Source organism: Carcharodon carcharias, chromosome 23, assembly GCF_017639515.1.
Source record: "Carcharodon carcharias isolate sCarCar2 chromosome 23, sCarCar2.pri, whole genome shotgun sequence".
NCBI lineage: Eukaryota > Metazoa > Chordata > Chondrichthyes > Lamniformes > Lamnidae > Carcharodon > Carcharodon carcharias.
This window is the reverse complement of record NC_054489.1, coordinates 28052396-28071558: the sequence shown is the minus strand read 5'-3', so window position 1 is coordinate 28071558 and position 19163 is coordinate 28052396. Positions and strand designations below refer to the sequence as shown.

The window sequence follows — 19163 nt, the reverse complement described above, 5'->3', positions numbered from 1 at the left end:
TTTCCCTAGCATGCCAATCCTGGTGTTGGGATGATTTCTGGGTTAGGAATCTGAAAGTAGCTGTGATAGGTTGTTGGACCCGATCTTCCCAGAAGTGACCAATTAAGAAATCCCGCTGGGAGATCCGTCCAATTGGGGGATGGCAGTCGGGTTCTAATGTTAGGAGGTCCAATCAATGTGGCCCGTGAGGAGAGCTGAGAGCTGCCTTTGCAGCATGGCTGATGCCTGGCCATCAGCGGGATGGGCAGCAGTGCTACCGAGGCACAGTGTGAGCACAGCAGCTGCCATTGCAGCAGGGCAAGCATTAACAGAGACCATCAGTCTCCATGAAGTGACCGCAAGGTCATTCCTGCTACCGGGGGATAGACCCCCTTTTGTGAATTACTGCCAGCAAATAAATCTAAACCCTCAAATGAGTGGTAGCTTGCGCCTCCTGCTGCAGAACTACCTCCAATCCATTTTCGGGCTCCTGTGGGGTGCTGTGTGTCCCAGAGAAGATCGCTTGCGGCCTGGAAAATTACAGGTCAGTGGCTCATTACCAGCCTCGACTGGCTTGCTGGCAATGCTTGGCAGGTTGCAGTTGAAGTGACTCATCCATCTCTGGACACAGCATTCAGTTGTGCAGAATGAGCTGAGGAGCCAAGCCCTGTGCACATCTTCCAAATTTCCTCGTGCCGTCACCTCCAAGGCTGTCTCGTCAGGTCTGGGAAAGTTCAGCCCAGTGCTCCATTCGCTTTGATGTGTCTAAGTGATTTTCAGAGCTTTTAAAGCAGCTATTGGAAGCAAAATCCTCAAAAGTTGAAACCTGACAGGAGCAGCATCTCCTGAAATGACAGAGAGACCACTTTATTCCAAGTACAATAGAGATGTTTTCAACTTGATGATGTCTGCGTAAAAAGCATTTTTAAAAATAGATTTTTTTTTTAGAATTTGCAAGAACGCTGTGAGCCTTGTGTCTACCTCAGCACAAACTTGCCTCGTGCTCAGAATGACAGATGTAAAACTATTTCTGAAGCGGGCTGAGCCTGTTTAGAAACTCCCCAAAAATCATTAATATCTCCCTGTGCCTTAGCTGGCCCATTTAGATCTCTTTGTAAAGCCCCAGTTATTTTTTTGTCCAATTTTAGGCATTTAAACATCAAGGCTTTACATAAAGAGTGCACTTACACAGAGGAACAAAAGGTCGTGTTGTTTTGACTATCCTACTACAATGGGTGAATGGTGAGCAGCCTATTACCATCTGTGACTGGGGAGCTGGCAAACAGAATTAAGGTTTCATGCTTGCTTTTTTAAATTTACATGCTAGTCGGATAGGGTCCTGAACACAGGCAACGTGTGTTTGATGCTCGAAAAGTCTAGTGGGGAGATACTTACAGCTTGCATAAAACACAAAATGCTGGGATCCGAAACAAAAACAGGGGAAAGCTGGAAACACACAGCAGGTCAATTGGCATGCATGCAGAGAACAGACAGTCGGTGTTTCGGCTTTGTACAACCTTCTGTTCCATACCTGTTTGATTTGAATAAAGATAGTGGTAATAGTATACCTGTCTTGTCTGAAGGCCCAACTCAGTTGCTGGTTTTGTGAGAACCTTTTCTTTCGATCTGCAGCATTGAAGTGAAAGCCACGGTTTGCAGAAAAGTCAACCCTCTATGCTGAAACCTCATTATCTTACCCTGCCACTGCCATCAGGAGGCCCACATACAGCAGCACTGTGGCTCAAGTCCAACTATGGAGGCTCGAGCACGAAAATCTAGGCTGACACTCCAGTGCTGTTTGGGGTGGGGGGAGTGCTGTTTGATGGAGGAGCTGTCTTTCATTTCAGGCATCGAATCAAAGTCCCGTCTGGCCTCTCAGGTGGACATAAAAGATCCCATGACATGATTTATATCCATCCCTGGTTTCATGGCCGATATTTAGCCCTCAATCAACATCATTACAGAGCAGGTTTTTCCGGTCATTATCACATTGCTGTTTATGGTGGCTCGCTGGGCAAAAAGTGGCTGCAGTGTTTCCAACGTTAAAACAGTGACTGAGGCTGAAATTCTTGGGTCCCACCCACTGTGGGACCAGAAATTCCTGCTCAAAGTCAAGGGGCCTTTGGCTGGTCCATCAAACTTTCCATATCGCCCGTGATGGAAAATCCCACCCTCTGCTTCAAGAGCGCTTACTTGACTGTAGGTGCTTCGGAAAGCCCTGAGGTCCTGAATGGCAATGCAAGTCTTTTGTTTTTTTTAAAGTAAGTGCCACTTCAGCTTCTGAAGGTGCCGCGTTCTATAAAGAGGTGGGTTTCACGCCAGCCCTTGGAGGTGGTGCTGCCCCAAACGCACCGTCAGCTTTGGTGTTCAAGGCAGAACTCTCCTGCTGCTGACACAGGCACAGATTTAACCTGCTGCCTTGTAAGGCCTTTGCCAGACCTTGGGAAAAGCTTATGGCAGCAAGATACAGTTGTTGCCCACAAGATTGTACATGCGCAGTTTGTTCTTAATGATTCAAAAGTGCAAGATCGGCTCTGAATATAAACAGGGAAGTTTGCAGAGCAACAGGAGCTTCAGGCAATATGGCTGACCGACTTTTTGGGGCAGAATATTTCCCTATATAAAAAAAAACTGCGGATGCTGGAAATCCAAAATAAAAACAGAATTACCTGGAAAAACTCAGCAGGTCTGGCAGCATCGGCGAAGAAGAAAAGAGTTGATGTTTCGAGTCCTCATGACCCTTCGACAGAAGTTCTGTCGAAGGGTCATGAGGACTCGAAACGTCAACTCTTTTCTTCTTCACCGATGCTGCCAGACCTGCTGAGTTTTTCCAGGTAAGAATATTTCCCTAGTCAGGCGGGAGTGGCCCTGTAACTGACCACCGTCAATAATGGGGCCCTGACCGCGATTTCACGTGGGATGTTCCCTGCGAGGTGTTCCTCAGCTGGGGCTGTAATGGTGCTGTACGTAGAGAACGGACTCATTAATGCTCCTTTGCCCTTTCAGGACAAGGCAAGCCATAACTAATTCAAGAGGTGGGAGGCCTGCCCAACCTGCTGGTGCTCTCCCAGTTCAAGCAGGACACCCTAGAGCTCGAGAGCTGGCACGCTTCATGTGCAACCAGGCGTGGAGAGGCGGGGGTGCCAGACGAAGTTTAAAGCGCAGTGCACGGAGGTGAGGGTTTCAGTTAGTGCAATCATTCTAGTGCAATCTCCTCACTGATGGGAGCCTCAAACCTGGAGTGCCCATTGATCGTTGAAAGACGATGCGGATCTCCATTGTCTCACCAGGGTGCCTGGCATGCACAGTGACAGTGTGATAACTTTAACTAATGACATTTCCTGCTTCTCCCTTTTAGGTTCACCAGCAGGCGTCCGATCTGCAGACCCCAAAGAGCCACCCCTGACGCCGGAGGACCATCGGGTGTCACTTTCACCTGCATCACGCCCACTCTCTAAAGCAGGCACCAACACCGATACCAGCACCTCGGTCGGCATTAGAGCGGCGGTTATTATTTGAGTGTACATTGATGAAGGCACTTTATAGTCGCTTAAGGTGCAGGCAGAGGCAGAGAGTGCCCAGGGCGCTAGTAGTCAGAGGACTGCTGGGGACCAGGATGATGCTCTGTCAAAGGCTGATGATGAGCCTCTGGAGTCGTCTAATAGGCAGCAGATGCTGGATGTCCAGCGGAATGTGCTGGAGGATCTGGCGGAGATCCACGAAGGTGTACATGCTATGGTATCCGTGATGGAGGAGCCCATGCAGACTGTGAGCATTGCGTTGACCATCATGGGCGAGCACACTGCCTCCTCCATTGAGAGAATCATGTTTGTTATGGAGAAACAGCTCCAGGGGCAGAATGAGGGGTTCCTAGGGTTGCAATCAGATCTGCAAGCCCTTACACAGGCACTGACAGCTGCTCTGCGGGGGTATTGTAGAGCTCCCCTAAAAGGTCCAAGCATCAGAAGCACATCTTGGTCTTCTCTACCACCGCCCTTGTGGAGGCATGACTCCTAGTGTAATGCTGCCCTGACTCTGTTCTTGGGTGGCAGAGAGATGTCTTGAGCCACCACTTCAAGGGATAGCCCTTGTCACCCAGCAGCCATCCATCCAGTCGGGCTGGAGCACTGAAGAGCCTCGGTACCCAGGAGTGTCTCAGGATGAATGTGTCATGGGAGCTGCCAGGGAACCTTGCACAGACCTGCATCCTGTGATCACACACTATCTGCATGTTCATGGAGTGGAAGCCCTTCCTGTTGATGAAGGTACCGGGCTGACCTGCTGGTGCCTTGATGGCCACATGTGTGCAGTAGGTTGCACCCTGGACACGGGGTAAACCAGCAATTGCTGCAAAACCTCTGGCTCACTGTGTCTGGCTGGCCTCGTCCTTACGGTAAAGAATAAAACTCACCACCCACCTGGACAGAGCTTCTGTCACCAGCTCGATGCAACTGTACATAGCTGATTGGGAGACTCCACAAAGGTTCACAACAGAGCCCTGGAAAGAGTTGGAGGCATAGAAGTTGTGACCTTCAGAGCCACTGGCATGGGGTGTCCACCCGCATAGTCGGAACTGATCTCAGGGCTGATCATCTGGCAAATGGAGGTCACAGTCTCTCTTGAAGGGTGGAGCCTCCTTCGGCATTGTACCTCAGACATATTGAGGTAGCTGCATCGCTGCCTGTAAACCCTGGCAGCAGGATGGTGGCATCTTCTGCGGCCCTTCTGCCTTGGACTACCTGCTGACCCTGCGCCCCTTGTGCCTGCGGCTGTCCTCCCAGAGGTCCCTCCCCTGGAAGCTGCATTGAGATACCTGGCCTCCTCTTCCTTCTGCCCTTCTCTTCCTCCTCAGAGGAGGTGCCACCACAATCCCCATTACCAGGGTGAAAGAAGGCTGTTTGAACCTGCAAGGGTCCACATGGTCTGAATCCTCTGGGGACCTGGCAGACGACAATGAGTCCAGAAGTGAGGCCTGGAAATGCTGAGAATGAAGCCCCGAACAAAGGTGAAGCTGCCAAGTACCAATAAGCATCCAGCAGCAAACTATCTCCAAAAATGCTCACTCCTCACACTGGCAATGCTGCTGACCCTTTTTATCCCACCCTTGGATGAGGTTTGTGAAAATGTCGGCTGGCCGCCTGCCCATTTTGCCCATGCGATAAGCAGAAAATCACACAGGCAAGGTAAAACCACAGTTAATTGGTCTGTTAAGGGCCTTAAGTGACCTGTTAACCAATAGCGGGCACCATTCCAGCACGCGCTCCCGCCAAGCAAAATATCGCTTGAGTGCACGATGACGTCGGGACGCTCACCCGACATCACTGCCCACTACTTTACTCCCATTCAGGTCGGGCACGTGCCCGTCCACCCGACAAAATATTCTACCCTTGATGTGATTCTATAATATAAATAGGCCACAATATTACTCACCTAGGGTACGTCCCTTGACAGCATGCTATGCAGACAATGAGAACTGTGCTTTTATTGCAGGAGCACTTCCTGAAATTTGTATGAGTGACTGCTTCCTAATTGAATCTCAAGTTCTCCAATGTGAAATCTCCGCAAGCAGTGGAGGCAAAATGACTTTGGTGGGCTGTATATCATTGCATGTAAGTGCTTCTTACTCACTGGCCGCTGAAACAACATGGCTGCCTCCTGATGACAAGACACTCTTAGGCTGACCTTCCATTGGATGAATGGGCTGAAAACATCCCTTCTGATTACAAAATGTTGACTCTGGTGACCGGATCATATTTACATAGTTGGTTTGCCACCTGCACTGGCTGCAAAACAGGCAAGTACACCATCATCGCAACAAGCCATGAGAGCTATTGTTTTGCTTCACCTATTCTGCATACAACATTTGATGGAGGGCTGGTTAACTCAGGGACCTATTAATATTATAATTAATAAGTAAATGGAGAAAATGTTGTTTGATTGTTGTATGTAATGGCATTTGTTTAGTATTGCCATTCAAAAATCTTAAATTTAGTTTTCCATCCACAACAGCTGCAGATCAAATCAGCCTGATTATGTATAGACTAATAAGAAATTACTAAATGGGTTCTGCCAATGCTCTGTTGAAGTTACAGATGCTTTCAGGAGAATTCTCTGGGAAATTCCTGGCATTTCTTTCTATCCATCCTGTTTCAGCCCTTTGTAATTTTAAACACTCTGTCAGGTCATGCTGTAATCTCCTCTGTCCTAACAAACACCCCTCCAATTTTTCTATTTGTATTTCTTTCTACCAGTCTGTGTCCAATGAATCTGTGTGATCTTCTCTATGCCTCAACATTCTTCCTATAGTGTGAAGCCCAAAACTGCATCTGGCAACTTACTAAGGTTTTATATAAATTCAGCAGTACATTTTGACTTTTCCTATTCTATGTCTCTTGTCATAAAACTCACTATTCTATCAGCTCTTAGTGGATTTAGAACATAAGGACATAAGAAATAGGAACAGGAGTGGACCATTCGGCCCCTCAAGCCTGCTCTGCCATTCAATAAGATCATGGCTAATCTTCTGGCTTCAGCCACTAGACTTGCTGAATTTTGTTATCTTCGGAACCCGAACTCCCAAATCCCTCTCCTTTTGCAGTACACCAAATTTTATCCAATTCAAAGTATAATTTTTGAACCAAGATGTTCAGCAACCTGACATTGAGTTCCATCGTCCACTACTTTGCCCATTCCACCATCTTATCATCCCCTTAAAAATTGATTGTCCTTCCTCTCTCTCCACATGAGTTTGTTCCTTATCATGGGTTCTATTCTGAGAGAAAAATCATTTTTGGAGACAATCCGTGAAATTGATGCTTGCAGAAAACAGCTTTAACTGTGTTAATATATATATCTTAGATGCAGTGGGTGATCAGAACGTCTTCTGTATCTTTTCAAGCTCTAAGCGTTCCACAACATGGTGGAATCCGCCTTCAAGACCATTGGATGTTAGATTGGTATCATCCGCCCAGTCTGCCAGAATCAGTCTTCTCATGGTGGGGTAGACAAAGCCCTAAGTCACCAAGGTTAGGAGGCCTGATGGCTACCCTCACTTGGTTTAGCCTGCCCTTTGGAGCAGTTTACCAGGGTGTGGTCGCTGTCACATGCTAACAACTACTTGGGCCCACAGGTGAAAGCTGGGTGAAGGTAAGGACACTTTGGTCCAATACAGGATGAGCCACTCCAAAGACTGCATCAAGCTCTCTTGTGAGAGGCGCTGCCCCTCCCTTACATCCTTTATATCCCAAGAAATAGTCCTGCCCATTTTGCTCTATGCATGTGAGACTTGGACTGTAAACCAGTGTCATGGCAAGAAACTCAACTGCTTTCACTTCAGCTGTCTTTGGAAGCTTCTGAAGATCAGAGGGCAGAACAAAACAACACACACTGAGGTCCTCACCCGAGCTAGTATGCCAAGCATCCACACTATATTGAGATAGTCACAACTGAGTTGGGCTTGTTATGTAGCCTAATTGCCTGACACTCACTTACCAAAGTGAATCCTCCATGGAGAGCTTGGGGTGCACTCTCATGGCTTCACCTAGCAGTTTTGATATTGACTTCGAGTCCTGGGAGGAGCTCGCTTAGGATCGCTGCACTTGGCACAATTGAATAAAAATTTTGTGGCATCTATTGAAAGCAAGCGCATATCAGAGACAGAGAGAAAACACAAGGAGAGCCAGCAATTCATCCAAAATCATATTGTCTGCAGTATCCTGTCCGATTTGCAGTAGAACCTGCTGGGCACAGGTTGGCCTTTTTAGCCTCCTACATATCCACCAGATCCCTGCCAAGCCCCTGCAGATAATGAACATGATGATCTTCACCTTGAAGGGTAATCAAGGGAGTAGTTACATATGTTGGCATTTCTATTTATGCGTAGAATACATATATTGAGCGACAGAATGAACAGGAAGCCTGTTTTAGATTCACAGTCCATGAATAGTTTAGTATCGCTTATGTTATGATGTTCAAGTTGGCTAGACACCATTAGGTTAATAATGAACTGTTGAACTGACAGGGTTGCGTTGCACAATTAGAAGATTAGCATTTAGAAAGGTGACTATTGGGTCCATTAATGTCCTGAATTGCGCATATAGACTATACAGCTATATCATTAAAAGAAAATGATGCTTATCTTCAGACACATGGCACAACACCATCTGTCACATGTGTTAGTGAGGAAGAATAAGGTTCTAAAAAAAGAGATACAAGAAAAGAATGCTTGATATATCAATAGAATTAGAAGATTCTGGAAGTGCATGAAGGTTCATTTGCATTGGAAGGAGAAGGGTCAGGTAAGGTCTTAGAGAATTTTCATAAAGACCAAGTAACTAGACAACAATTTGTATTTATACAGCACCTTTAGCATAACAGAACATCTCAAGATGCTTTACATCATCATTATCCAACAAAATTTGACACAGAGCCTCATAAGGAGATAGGAGGGCAGATGGCCAAGGAGGAAAGAGAGGTAGAGAAGGCAAAGAGGCTTAGGGAGGGAATTCCCGAGCTGAAGGCACACAACCAATGGTAGAGCAATTCTTATCATTTCAAGACTTCACTTAACAGTTTTGTTAATGACTTCACGTCCTGAGAGGAGCTTGTTCAGGATCGCTGCACTTGGCACAATCGAATAAAAATCTGTCTGACCTCTAATGAAAGCAAGCGCATATCAGAGACAAAGAAAAAATGCAAGGAGAGCCAGCAACTTGCCCAAAACCATATTGTCTGCAGTATCCTGTCTGATTTGCAGCAGAACCTTCTGGGCACAGGTCGGCCTTCATAGTCTCCTATGTATCCACCAGATCCCTGCCAAGCACCTGCAGATAATGGACATGGTCATCTTCACCTTGAAGGACAAACAAGGCTAGAATTGGAAGAGCACAGATATCTGAGAGGGTTGTAGGACTAGAGGAGTTTATAGAGATAGAGAGAGATGAGGCTGTGAGGGATTTGTAAACAAGAATGAGAATTAAGTCATTGCTTAACCTGGAGCCAATGTATCTCGATGAGCACAGGAGAGAATGGGTGAACAGGACTGCAAGATCCTGGAAAGTGTGGATCATTTTCCATATCTTAGGAACCTCTTCTTGACAAAGACAGAGATGGATGATGAAGTACATCATCACCTTTAATGAAGAACAGGATCTCAAACCTAAGACTATGGTCATGGTTTACTGCGGAGCAGTGATCCCTGGGGTGACAGGCAATCTGTCCCTTATCGCAGAAATCGATACATGCATAGGGAAAGCAGCTATCACCTTCGGTTTCTCATGAAACGTGCAGGGGATAACACCAAGCAGACTCTTAGGGCCCAGCTGATGGTCTATAAGGCCTGTGTTCTCAGCTCCTTGCTGTATGACTGTGAAACATGGCCGACCTACAGCTACCAGGAAAAGAAGCTCAGTAATTTCCATCTTCTCTGACTGTGGCGCACCCCACAGGGTGTACCCCACCAGAACAAAGTCCCGAGTGCAGCAGTCCTCTCAGTGATAGAGCTCCCAAGTGTGTCGGCACTCACCAGACAGTGGCGGAATTGATGGCTCGGGCATATCTGCAGGATGGAAGATGGTTGCATGCTGGATGTCTAACAAGCAACCTGACAATTTAACAACAGTGGCAGAGTCAAGAGAGGTGGTGGTGAGGTGGAGCTGGATGTTAGCGGACATGTGGAAACTGACTCTCTGGGCCCCTTCTGGATGTTCCTGACCTTCACTTGTGAGTGTTCCTTTGCTCACAGCCATGCTTGTGTGCACGTGGTAAGTAAATGTTCCTGTAAAGTATCCATTATCACTCCTCTTATGATCTGTATACTGACACCTGATTTAACTGCATTGCATACAAATCTGAGGGTGTTCTCACTTTAACATTCTCCTTGAAACAAAAGACCACCTTGAGCACATTAAAGGTTGACAAGGAGAAAACCTTGAAGCTGCTGGTGAGCCAGGCACAGGAAAGTCAGCAGGTAGATGCAAGGCTACAGCTTCACTGTGACATCCTGTTTCTCTTCCTTTCATGCATCACACATAACCTGCCAGAAAATTATCTCATAAAATCCTTATGCTATTCCTCCTACTGTGGGCTCCTGTTGCTCTGGAACCTAACCTGAGTTTTTTTTTTCCTCCATTTTAACCTTTCTTCTGTTCTCCTCTTCTAGATATCAGAGATCAAGTAGAAGCTGAAGAGGACAAAGATTTGTAAGGCCACTGTGCTTCCAACCCTGCCAACACCACCAGTATGCCACACTCCCTCCCAGCCAAGCACTATCTCTGAGATATTTACTGCAGGGCATTAAACAGTGAGCTAGAGGGGAGTGTACAAGGCACTATGCAGAATGCATGTCAGTAGATGGAACTGGGGTTGAAAGATGTAGAGGAAGATACTCTACTTTTTTTTATTTTTTCATGAGATGTGGACATCACTGGCGAGCAGAATTTGTTGGCCAACCTTAATTGCCCTTGAAAAAGTGCTGGTGACCTGCATTTTTGAACCACGTGCAATCCATGTGGTGTAGGTACACCCACAGTGCTGTTAGAGAGAGAGTTCCAGGTGTTTGATCAAGCAACAGTGAAGGACCGCCGGTATAGTTCCATGTCAGGATGGTATGTGGCTTGGAGGGGAACTTGTAGCTAGCTGGTAGTGTCCCCATGCATCTGCTGCCCTTGCTCTTCTGGACGGTGGAAGTCACATGTAGGAAGGTGCTGTTGAAGGACCCTTGGTGAGTTATTGCAGTGTATCTTGTAGATGGTACACACTGCTGCCAACGGACAGTGGTGCTGGAGGGAGTGAATGTTTAATGTGGTGGATGGGATGCCAATCAAGTGGCCTGCTTTGTCCTGGATGGTGTCAAACTTCTTGAGTGTTGTTGGAGCTGCACTCATCCAGGCAAGAGGAGTGTATTCCATCACACTCCTGACTTGTACTTTGTAGATGGTGAACTGGCTTTGAGAAGTCAGGAGGTGAACTATTTGCCCCACATTTCCCAGCCTCTGACCTGCTCTTATAGCCACAGTATTTAGATGGCTGGTCCTGTTCAGTTTCTGGTCAATAGTAACCCCTCTGATGTTGATAGTGGGAGAATGCAGCAATGGTAACCCCATTGAATGTCAAGGAGAGATGGTAAGATACTCTCTTGTTGGAGGTGATTATTCCCTGACACTTGTGTAGTGCAAATGGCACTGAATGTACTGGAGTGTGAGGAGACATTGCCCTTTGATGAACTGCTTGGGGACATGTGCACTGCACACAGCCACCACATATAGCAGGACCAGTAGGGAGTTTGCCTCAAGCGTTTGCCACACCATGATAGATCATTTTGAAAGCTCTATACTAACCTGGAGCATGCCCCATGTGGTAATTTAGAGAGAGCTCTCTGACCAATGTCCAGGAGTAGCAGGCATATTTCTCCCAGGGTCTGTTTCATTCTGCTTTCCTGCAAGTCAGTGATGATGTGGAAGCAGTGCCCAGTACATGGATGGAGCATGCTCACATTGTGCTCTTCAATCTCAGGAGAGTAGCACACATGAACCCCCTGACCAGATCCCCTTAGCTGTCTGCAATTAAGATAGAACAAAGGCAGCGCCAGGGCAGCCACTTAAGAGGTGCAGGCAGCAGGATTGAGCTGGTGAAGGGCCATTGTGGTTCCTAGAGTAACCAGCCACCTCATGTAACTTACCCTTCAAATTATATCTAGAAGTAGCAGGAGATCAGCTCTAAGAGTGCAAACATCATGGCCTGAATTTAACACTCCGCCGCTGACAGGTTTTTAGATGTGGGGGAGCTTGAAATTGTAGGAACAGGATTCCCTCCAGGTCCCTGCCTACCCCAACCTCACTGCCACTTTACACTGGGGTGGGCAAGGCCTCAGATGGGAAGCCCGGCCTTGCACCAATTGAAGCCCTTAAGAAGTAGGAGTTATGAATAATATTCAGCAGCACTGATGTTGTTGTACATGTCAATGTTTTTGGCAAAGTTTGGAAGTGGTTTGGAAGAGGTGTCATGTGAGAGTGGAAGGTGTATGAGCTGAAACACACAGAGAAGGATCTGTTGATATTGGAACATTTGTAATGTGACAAGGGGTAGAGATAGATATGTCCAGAGGTAGTAGCCAAGACAGAGTCACAGATATCTTTTGAAACCAGCAATGGGTTGCTCTCTTCATCATCTTCACACTGTTGCTGCTCAAGCAAAAAGGCATTGCTTGTTGCATCTGTGTCCAACTGATCAGGCGTAATCCTTATTACACTGAAACATAAAGATTCAGGATGGTGATGACCTTCACAGTAACAAACAATGCAGTGTTTCCAGTGGAGGTGGGTTGAGTGCAGCATATGCACTAATGGCTTTCCTTACCTTCACAAATGCAATTTCGAGACTTGGGAGTGTCTTTGTCCATTTCTTCTAGAGTGGGACTCCTAATGCCTCAGCAACACAGGCCTCTTGTAGTGCCTGACCAGTCTAACCTCCCGACATTCATCCTATACAAAATTATGCTGGAATTTTACCCAGGGGAGGTGGTCCTACACACGCCCACCCTGGCTGGAAAGTCAAGGGTTTGCCCTCCCCATTTGGTTGGGAAGCCCCAAGCTCATTTAAAGGCTGTCAGGCAGCAAGGCGAGTCCCCCCAGCCAGTCTGTGGGACCCTGGCACGAAGGATGGGGCAACCACAGTTAGGAGAGCCTGGGGAATGTGGGGGAGAACAAGTGGGAGGTGAGGATATAGCTGGGTGGGGGTGGGGGGGGTGTCTCTATTGGACACAGGTTGCCCGAACAGGAGGGACAGCCCCCTCAGCCCGCAACAAGGCCACCAGGGTTTACTTGCCACGTGGCATGGGCATCTCTCACTGCTGGTAAAATACCAATGGCAGCAGGTGGAGGCCCTTAAGTCGTCATTAACTGGCGACTTAACGACTTCACTTGACCCAAGGGCAGGCAAGTTGCCCGATTCTTCCCCTGCCGCTGGTGAAATACCAGTGGAGGCAGGTAGGCATGGTGGCCCCCTGATTTTGTGAACCCCATGCCTGCCAGCCCACTCCAGAGGTTGGGGGGGGGGATGGGGTGGGGAGGGTGGCAATTCCAGCCATGGTTAGAGGGAAATTCTCATTGGAGACCCGATTGTGGCCTCCTCAGAATAAGGATAAGTAGAATACTCAAAATCAAAAGACACATCGGAACAGTAATCATTGTGGAGAAACAAAAACAAAATTTAAAAAAAAATCGTTGTAGAGAAATAAAGATCATATCTACCTTTGTAATGTTCAGTTATGGCCCTTTAAATTTCATTCTGCCTTTTCCCTAGCAACAGTGGCCTCTCGGTTTTTACAGGAGTTAACTATTTTCAGTGGCATTGAGGTGATAATAATGGAAAGTGGGATGCATAACATCATCATATTATTACCAATTCATTTAAATACTTTGACCTATATCTGACTGGGTAAAAATTGAACAGGATGAAGATCAAAATCCTATTCCTGATATCATAAAGCACATGGGCCAATTGGGACTAGAGATGGTGCAAAGCTTATGAGTTGTGCATCTGCACACTTCCATCATGAAGCTATTCATCATCATGCATATATTTGGCTCTTGTACATTTGTTTCAAGATCCTACAAAACAAAGCTGTGAAAAGAATGAGGCAGACTGCATGATAATTATGAACACAAACTCCTATTATTAGAATGAGATTTGGTCTTAAACTGCATTACTGATGGAAAAATTGCATTTTAAAAAGGTAGGATCTGAAATTCGGTGTTGTTACACCTATTTACCAGACATTAAATACCTGAATTATGATGATGAGGCTTGAGGCCAAATTTAAGGTGGCCCTCTGGCATTTTTATCCTGGCATGGCTGGGATTGTGCCTCCATTATGTCTCTGAATCTGTAAATTCTTCAATTCCCTTCCCCAGAAAAGGGTTACGCATTAAGAAACCAAGACATCTGTGCCATAATGGCCAGTTTCAGGTGCATAGAGAAGTATTAACATTGCCGGAAAGCATGAGGTAAACAGCAGCACTGCACTCAATAGAGCATATTTTAGGCTTTTCATGTGACTGCTCTGTATGGTTGCTTTATTCTGTATGTCATAATGTGCTAACCACAGCTAGAGCAAAGAAAAGCCACAAACATCTGAACTTCCTTTTGGCATTTGCTTTGCGATGATCAAAAATATAATTTTACTTGATTATCTTAGCAGAACAGATAAAGCTCTCATTGGGCAATATACCCTTTTTTTTGCACCATGTAAAGGTGAATTGAGATCTGTTTTATTATTTCAATGGTTAGCCATGAAATTCTCATTATGAGGTGAAGAGAGATGTTTGTATGCACTACCTTGTTATGATCTGCCCGCAAGGGTGGTGGAGGCAGATTTACTGTTTTGATTGAACCAATTAAACTAAATTAACAAAAATTAGGGACAAATTAAGAAGCAGCTCCTTGAAGGGATTCTGCAAAAAAGAAAGACAAGCCTTAAAGGAAACTTACAAAATTCAAAATGAAGCATAATTAAAAGGGTTAACAAAACACTCCAGTCCCTGCTCTGCCCACCGGGCATGGAAGGCCTCGATCGTGCCGGAGGACACCACGTGCTCCATCTCCAAGGGCACCCGGCCGTGAACATAGTCACGGAAAAGGGGCAGAAAAATTCTACCCAGCTGCCATAGTGAGATTTGAACTGATGACCCCATAGCACTAGCCCAGGCCTCCCAATTACTAGCCCATTGACATTGGTAATATGCCAGTGTCTCCACTGGAAGCAGATTTTATGGTAACTTCCAAAAGGGAATTGGATAAATACTTGAAGGGGAATAATTTACAGGGGAATGGGACTAATCAGCACAGACATGATGGACCGAATGTACTGAACCATTCTTTGATCATATGATAGACTATTCAGCAGTGAAATTATTTTTTATGTTTATCAAGCTGAAGATTACATGTGGTCTTGAATTAAATTTTATGTTGCTTTCTTTACGAGGGCAAGTAAATATAATGCAGCTGGGTAGAGTACTGTCCCAACACATACATTTCTGTTGCACTAATGCCACTGGCATAAGCCCCCATACATAAAAATTCAAGACCACCATAACAAAAAAAAAATCAAACTTGCCCTGCAAAAATTGGCCAGCTGCCTGATATTGTTCACTGTCTGGCTTGATCTCGTCCATGATCCAGCGTTACTTGCTCACTGCTGTGATTTTCTCTGGAGCTTTTCCCTCCACTGGCGATCCTCCAGGCAGAAGCTTGTTAAGGACCATTTGGGTTTAACACCCTTTTGCTCTGTCAGGTAGTCTGGCATTTGTAAAGGGGGGAATTCTAACCATAGCCTGGGCAATTTATCCACTAATGTCCAGTGAGGAGATTTGAGGCCATGAATAGACTTAAATGCAAAGGTAAGGATTTTAAATTTGAATTGTTATGAGATCATGGTTCAAAGCAGGTTAGCAAGGACAGGGGTGATGAGAGAGCAGGATGTGGGATAGGATAGAACGCAGGCAGATAGGTTTTGATGGGCTGATGTTTACATAGTGCAAAGAATGGAAAACCAGCTGAGAAGAGTGACTAGATAGCATGCCCAGCTGGAATTCCTCTCCCTGGTAATTTTGTAGAGATTTAACCAACATAAAATAAATGCATTCGCTGCCCCAGAGATGAATCTCAGATTAGTACATTAAATGTTCATATGCAAGCTGTCATTTCAGGATCTTATGCTTCAGTTTCCACACAATCATCATTCAGGGAAGTTGAAAATTGGGTAGTCTGAACAGGAAGATGGGAACACAAGGCAATGACAAACTTGTATAGAGAGAAAGAAGAACAACCAATTTAAAAGTAGCATATCTTATGACACACACTCCCATTATTACATGCTCTTCAATATTTCCTGGAGGTGTATTTCCAAACATTATGGTCAATTATAATTATGTAAGCCAATGGATCATACATTGATGAACCAAAGAATAACCCACAATAGTCGGCTGTGTGAGACACTGTTTATCATTCAAAATTCCTGTCACATTCATCTTGCTTCAGACCAAGGACATATCCCACTGGCTGATCACACAGCCAAAACTGAGAGCATTCATGGACCCCAGTCCTGTTTGCTAAAGCAGGCTAGCTGCAGTGAGTGTTTACTGAGGGACAATCAGGGGAGTAAATGAAGCACAACAGCATGACTCATAAGGCTTGGTGGAGAATCCTACTGCTACCCCGAAACTCCACAGGGATGCTGGCAGCCTGCAGGCAACCTTTATTCAAATAAGCTGATAATTTTCTCATGTCATTTTCTGTAAAGTGAATGTCTCACAGGCTGAGTCTGGGAACCTGCAGTAGGAAGATAATATAGAAAGTTGTTTTGTATATGAGAGTCATAGAATCATAAAGGCCTGCAGTACAGAAAAAGGCCCTTCGGCCCATCGAGTATGTGCCGGTCAAACAAATATCAAACTATTCTAATCCCATTTTCCAGCACTAGGCCCATAGTCTTGTATGCCATGGCATCACAAGTGCACATCCAAATACTTCTTATATGTTATGAGGGTTTCTGACTCTACCACCCTTTCAGGCAGTGAGTTCCAGATTCCCACCACCCTCTGGGTGAAAAAAATTCTTCCTCACATCCCCTCTAAACCTCCTGCCACTTACCTTAAATCTATGCCTCCTGGTTATTGATCCATCCACCAAGGGGAAAACTTCCTTCCTATCTACCCTATCTATGCCCCTCATAATTTTATACACCTCAATCATGTCCCCCCTCAATCTCCCCTGCTCCAGGGAAAATAACCCCAGTCTATCCAATCTCTCCTCATAACTAAAACTCTCCAGCCCAGGCAACATCCTGATAAATCTCCTCTGCACTCTAGTACAATCACATCCTTCCTATAATGCGGATTCCAGAAAAGCACGCAATACTCTAACTGTGGCCTAACAAGCGTTTTATACAGTTCCAGCATAACCTCCCTGCTCTTATATTCTATGCCTCATCTAATAAAGGCAAGTATGCCATATGCCTTCTTAACCACCTTATCTACCTGTCCCGCTATTAAACACAGAGATGCCTTCTCTTCAAGAAATGCCTACTTCCTTGAAAAAAAGGTATAGCTATGGGTACCCGCATGGGCCCCAGCTACGCCTGTCCGATGCTGCCAGACCTGCTGAGTTTTTCCAGGTAATTCTGTTTTTGTTTTGGATTTCCAGCATCCGCAGTTTTTTTGTTTTTTTGTTTTTACCCTCTGCTTCCTGCCACTCAGCCAATTCTGGATCCAGTTTGCCAGATTGCCTTGGATTCCATGGGCTCTTACCTTTGTTATCAGATATTGATAAGGCTTAACAAGGCAAAGGAGGAGAAATGCCACACATAAGTATTGAATCATACAACACAGATACACAAGGAAGAATAATAAACATCATAATAGACAGGAGTTCCACTGTCCAAAAAGATACTGGCTCCGGGCAAACAACTCAGTGTCTAGGGTCAGCCTGAGCCCCTTTTAAGCTTCTCTAACTCCGAGTGAAACTTTTGCTCATGTGGTCAGTTCCCAAGGCATGGCTGAAGCCCATTGGGCTAATATTTTCTGTTTGGCTCGTGATCTTGGTCGGCCTCAATTCTGAGCCGGAAACCCAAAAATGGCAGCGGAGGGGTGTTAGTCGCAATCTTCCTGGACATGGCCAGTTAAGAAGTTGCCCCTGGGAGCTCCATCTGGTAAAGGATGATGGCTGGACCGGGAAACTCAATAGGAGGGCCCACATTGATGTCTGGCCGACAGTCCCACCAGGAGTGGTGGGCAATGCTGAAGCAAACATGAGAATGCGAGAGGACCTCAAGACGGAGGCGCACTCTGAAGAATGATGAAATTGTAAAAAATGAATGTGGCCACAGCTGTCAGGCTATCATTGTGAAGGGGGAGTCCCTCCACAGGATGATCTATAGCTCTGGCCTGCTGATCCCTGAGACTCCAGGAGGGAGGATTTAAAGATGAGATGTCACTGCCCCCTTGCTCACAACTTTACTCCCAAGTAAACACTTAATTGAGCATAATTGGCTGCCTATCGCTACCGAGCAGGTTGTCAGTGTAGGTCGGCCACCACCTCCAGTAAGATCTTTCAGAGGCAGGAACTTGTCAGAGAGCCGCCTCGAGGGAAGAAATAGTAATTTTGCTCCTAGTCTTGCCTCTAGACCCATTTCTGTGGGACAAGAAAATTAAATTCTTTGATACCAGTTGCATGGAAGATCTGCTGTAAGTAATTGTAGTGAGTTCTGGCATTTTTACATTTGCTTTGCAGTTTGTTGAGTAGTACCCACTTTGTCCAAAACTGGCCACACCAGCACTGGTCTTATGCAGATTATAAGCAGCTTTAATTGTATTTCATGAACACTTTTGAATGATAGAATGTGTTGCAGAACTGTAGGGATGATAAACCCAGCAATTGCTATGTTTAGTGATTTCATATAATGAATCCAATAAATTGTCCCTCTGGTCATTATTTTCTGTGAAAATGATAAGCACGTTCATCAGGAACATTGCGAGTAGATTTTCACCTTTCGGTAGCAGGCTAGTTTGACAGGAAGGTGGAGAGGCGAAATTGAGGCATTGGAGGGAGCACACCTACCTCCAGCCTACCTAGCCAGCCCTTTAAGCACAACCTGCCTCATATATACAGCAGAGTCTGCAGATTGCACATTGGATTATCAGCCATCTCAGATCCCATTGAACCAGAGTGGAAGCAAGTCATCCTCGATCCTGAGGGATGGCCCATGAATAGCCTAAGCTGTTTGGTGGGATGGATTACATAGCATTTCATTCGACACACAGATAACTGATTGCAAAAGTTGCAGCTTATGACTTTATTTTCTGCCCTGTGAATTGTTCCCAATGAATGGGGATATTTCAGTGAGAAGTTGGAGTGTGCCAGTGGACCACCTGAATATAAAGCCTTGCAATCTCAGGCACTGCATTTTGCTATGGTGTTGCTGCTGCCTCTGGCGGCACCAGTGGAATCTACTTTGCATTGTCTGACTGCCTCCAGTGGTAGTAGCACTGCCCCATTTATGTGACAGCATTGTTATCAAACTGGGGCTGCAAGCAGCACTGCAGAAAGTCCTTCAGTTACATAACATATTATCGCAGTTGTCAGAAATATTTCACACTGAATTACTTTGACAGTTGTGTGCGCAAAAGATA

The 19163-nt window shown here is 45.8% G+C and overlaps 1 long non-coding RNA gene across 1 annotated transcript in view; it reads right to left on the bottom strand.

The window, feature by feature from the left end:
- Positions 1-13951, bottom strand: part of LOC121269139 — a 31527-nt gene extending 17576 nt beyond the window's left edge. Inside the window, exon 1 of the long non-coding RNA XR_005941312.1 lies at positions 13763-13951. This is a non-coding gene — a long non-coding RNA (uncharacterized LOC121269139). The remainder of the gene's footprint in view (positions 1-13762) is intronic.
- Between the last annotated feature and the right edge of the window lie 5212 nt (positions 13952-19163).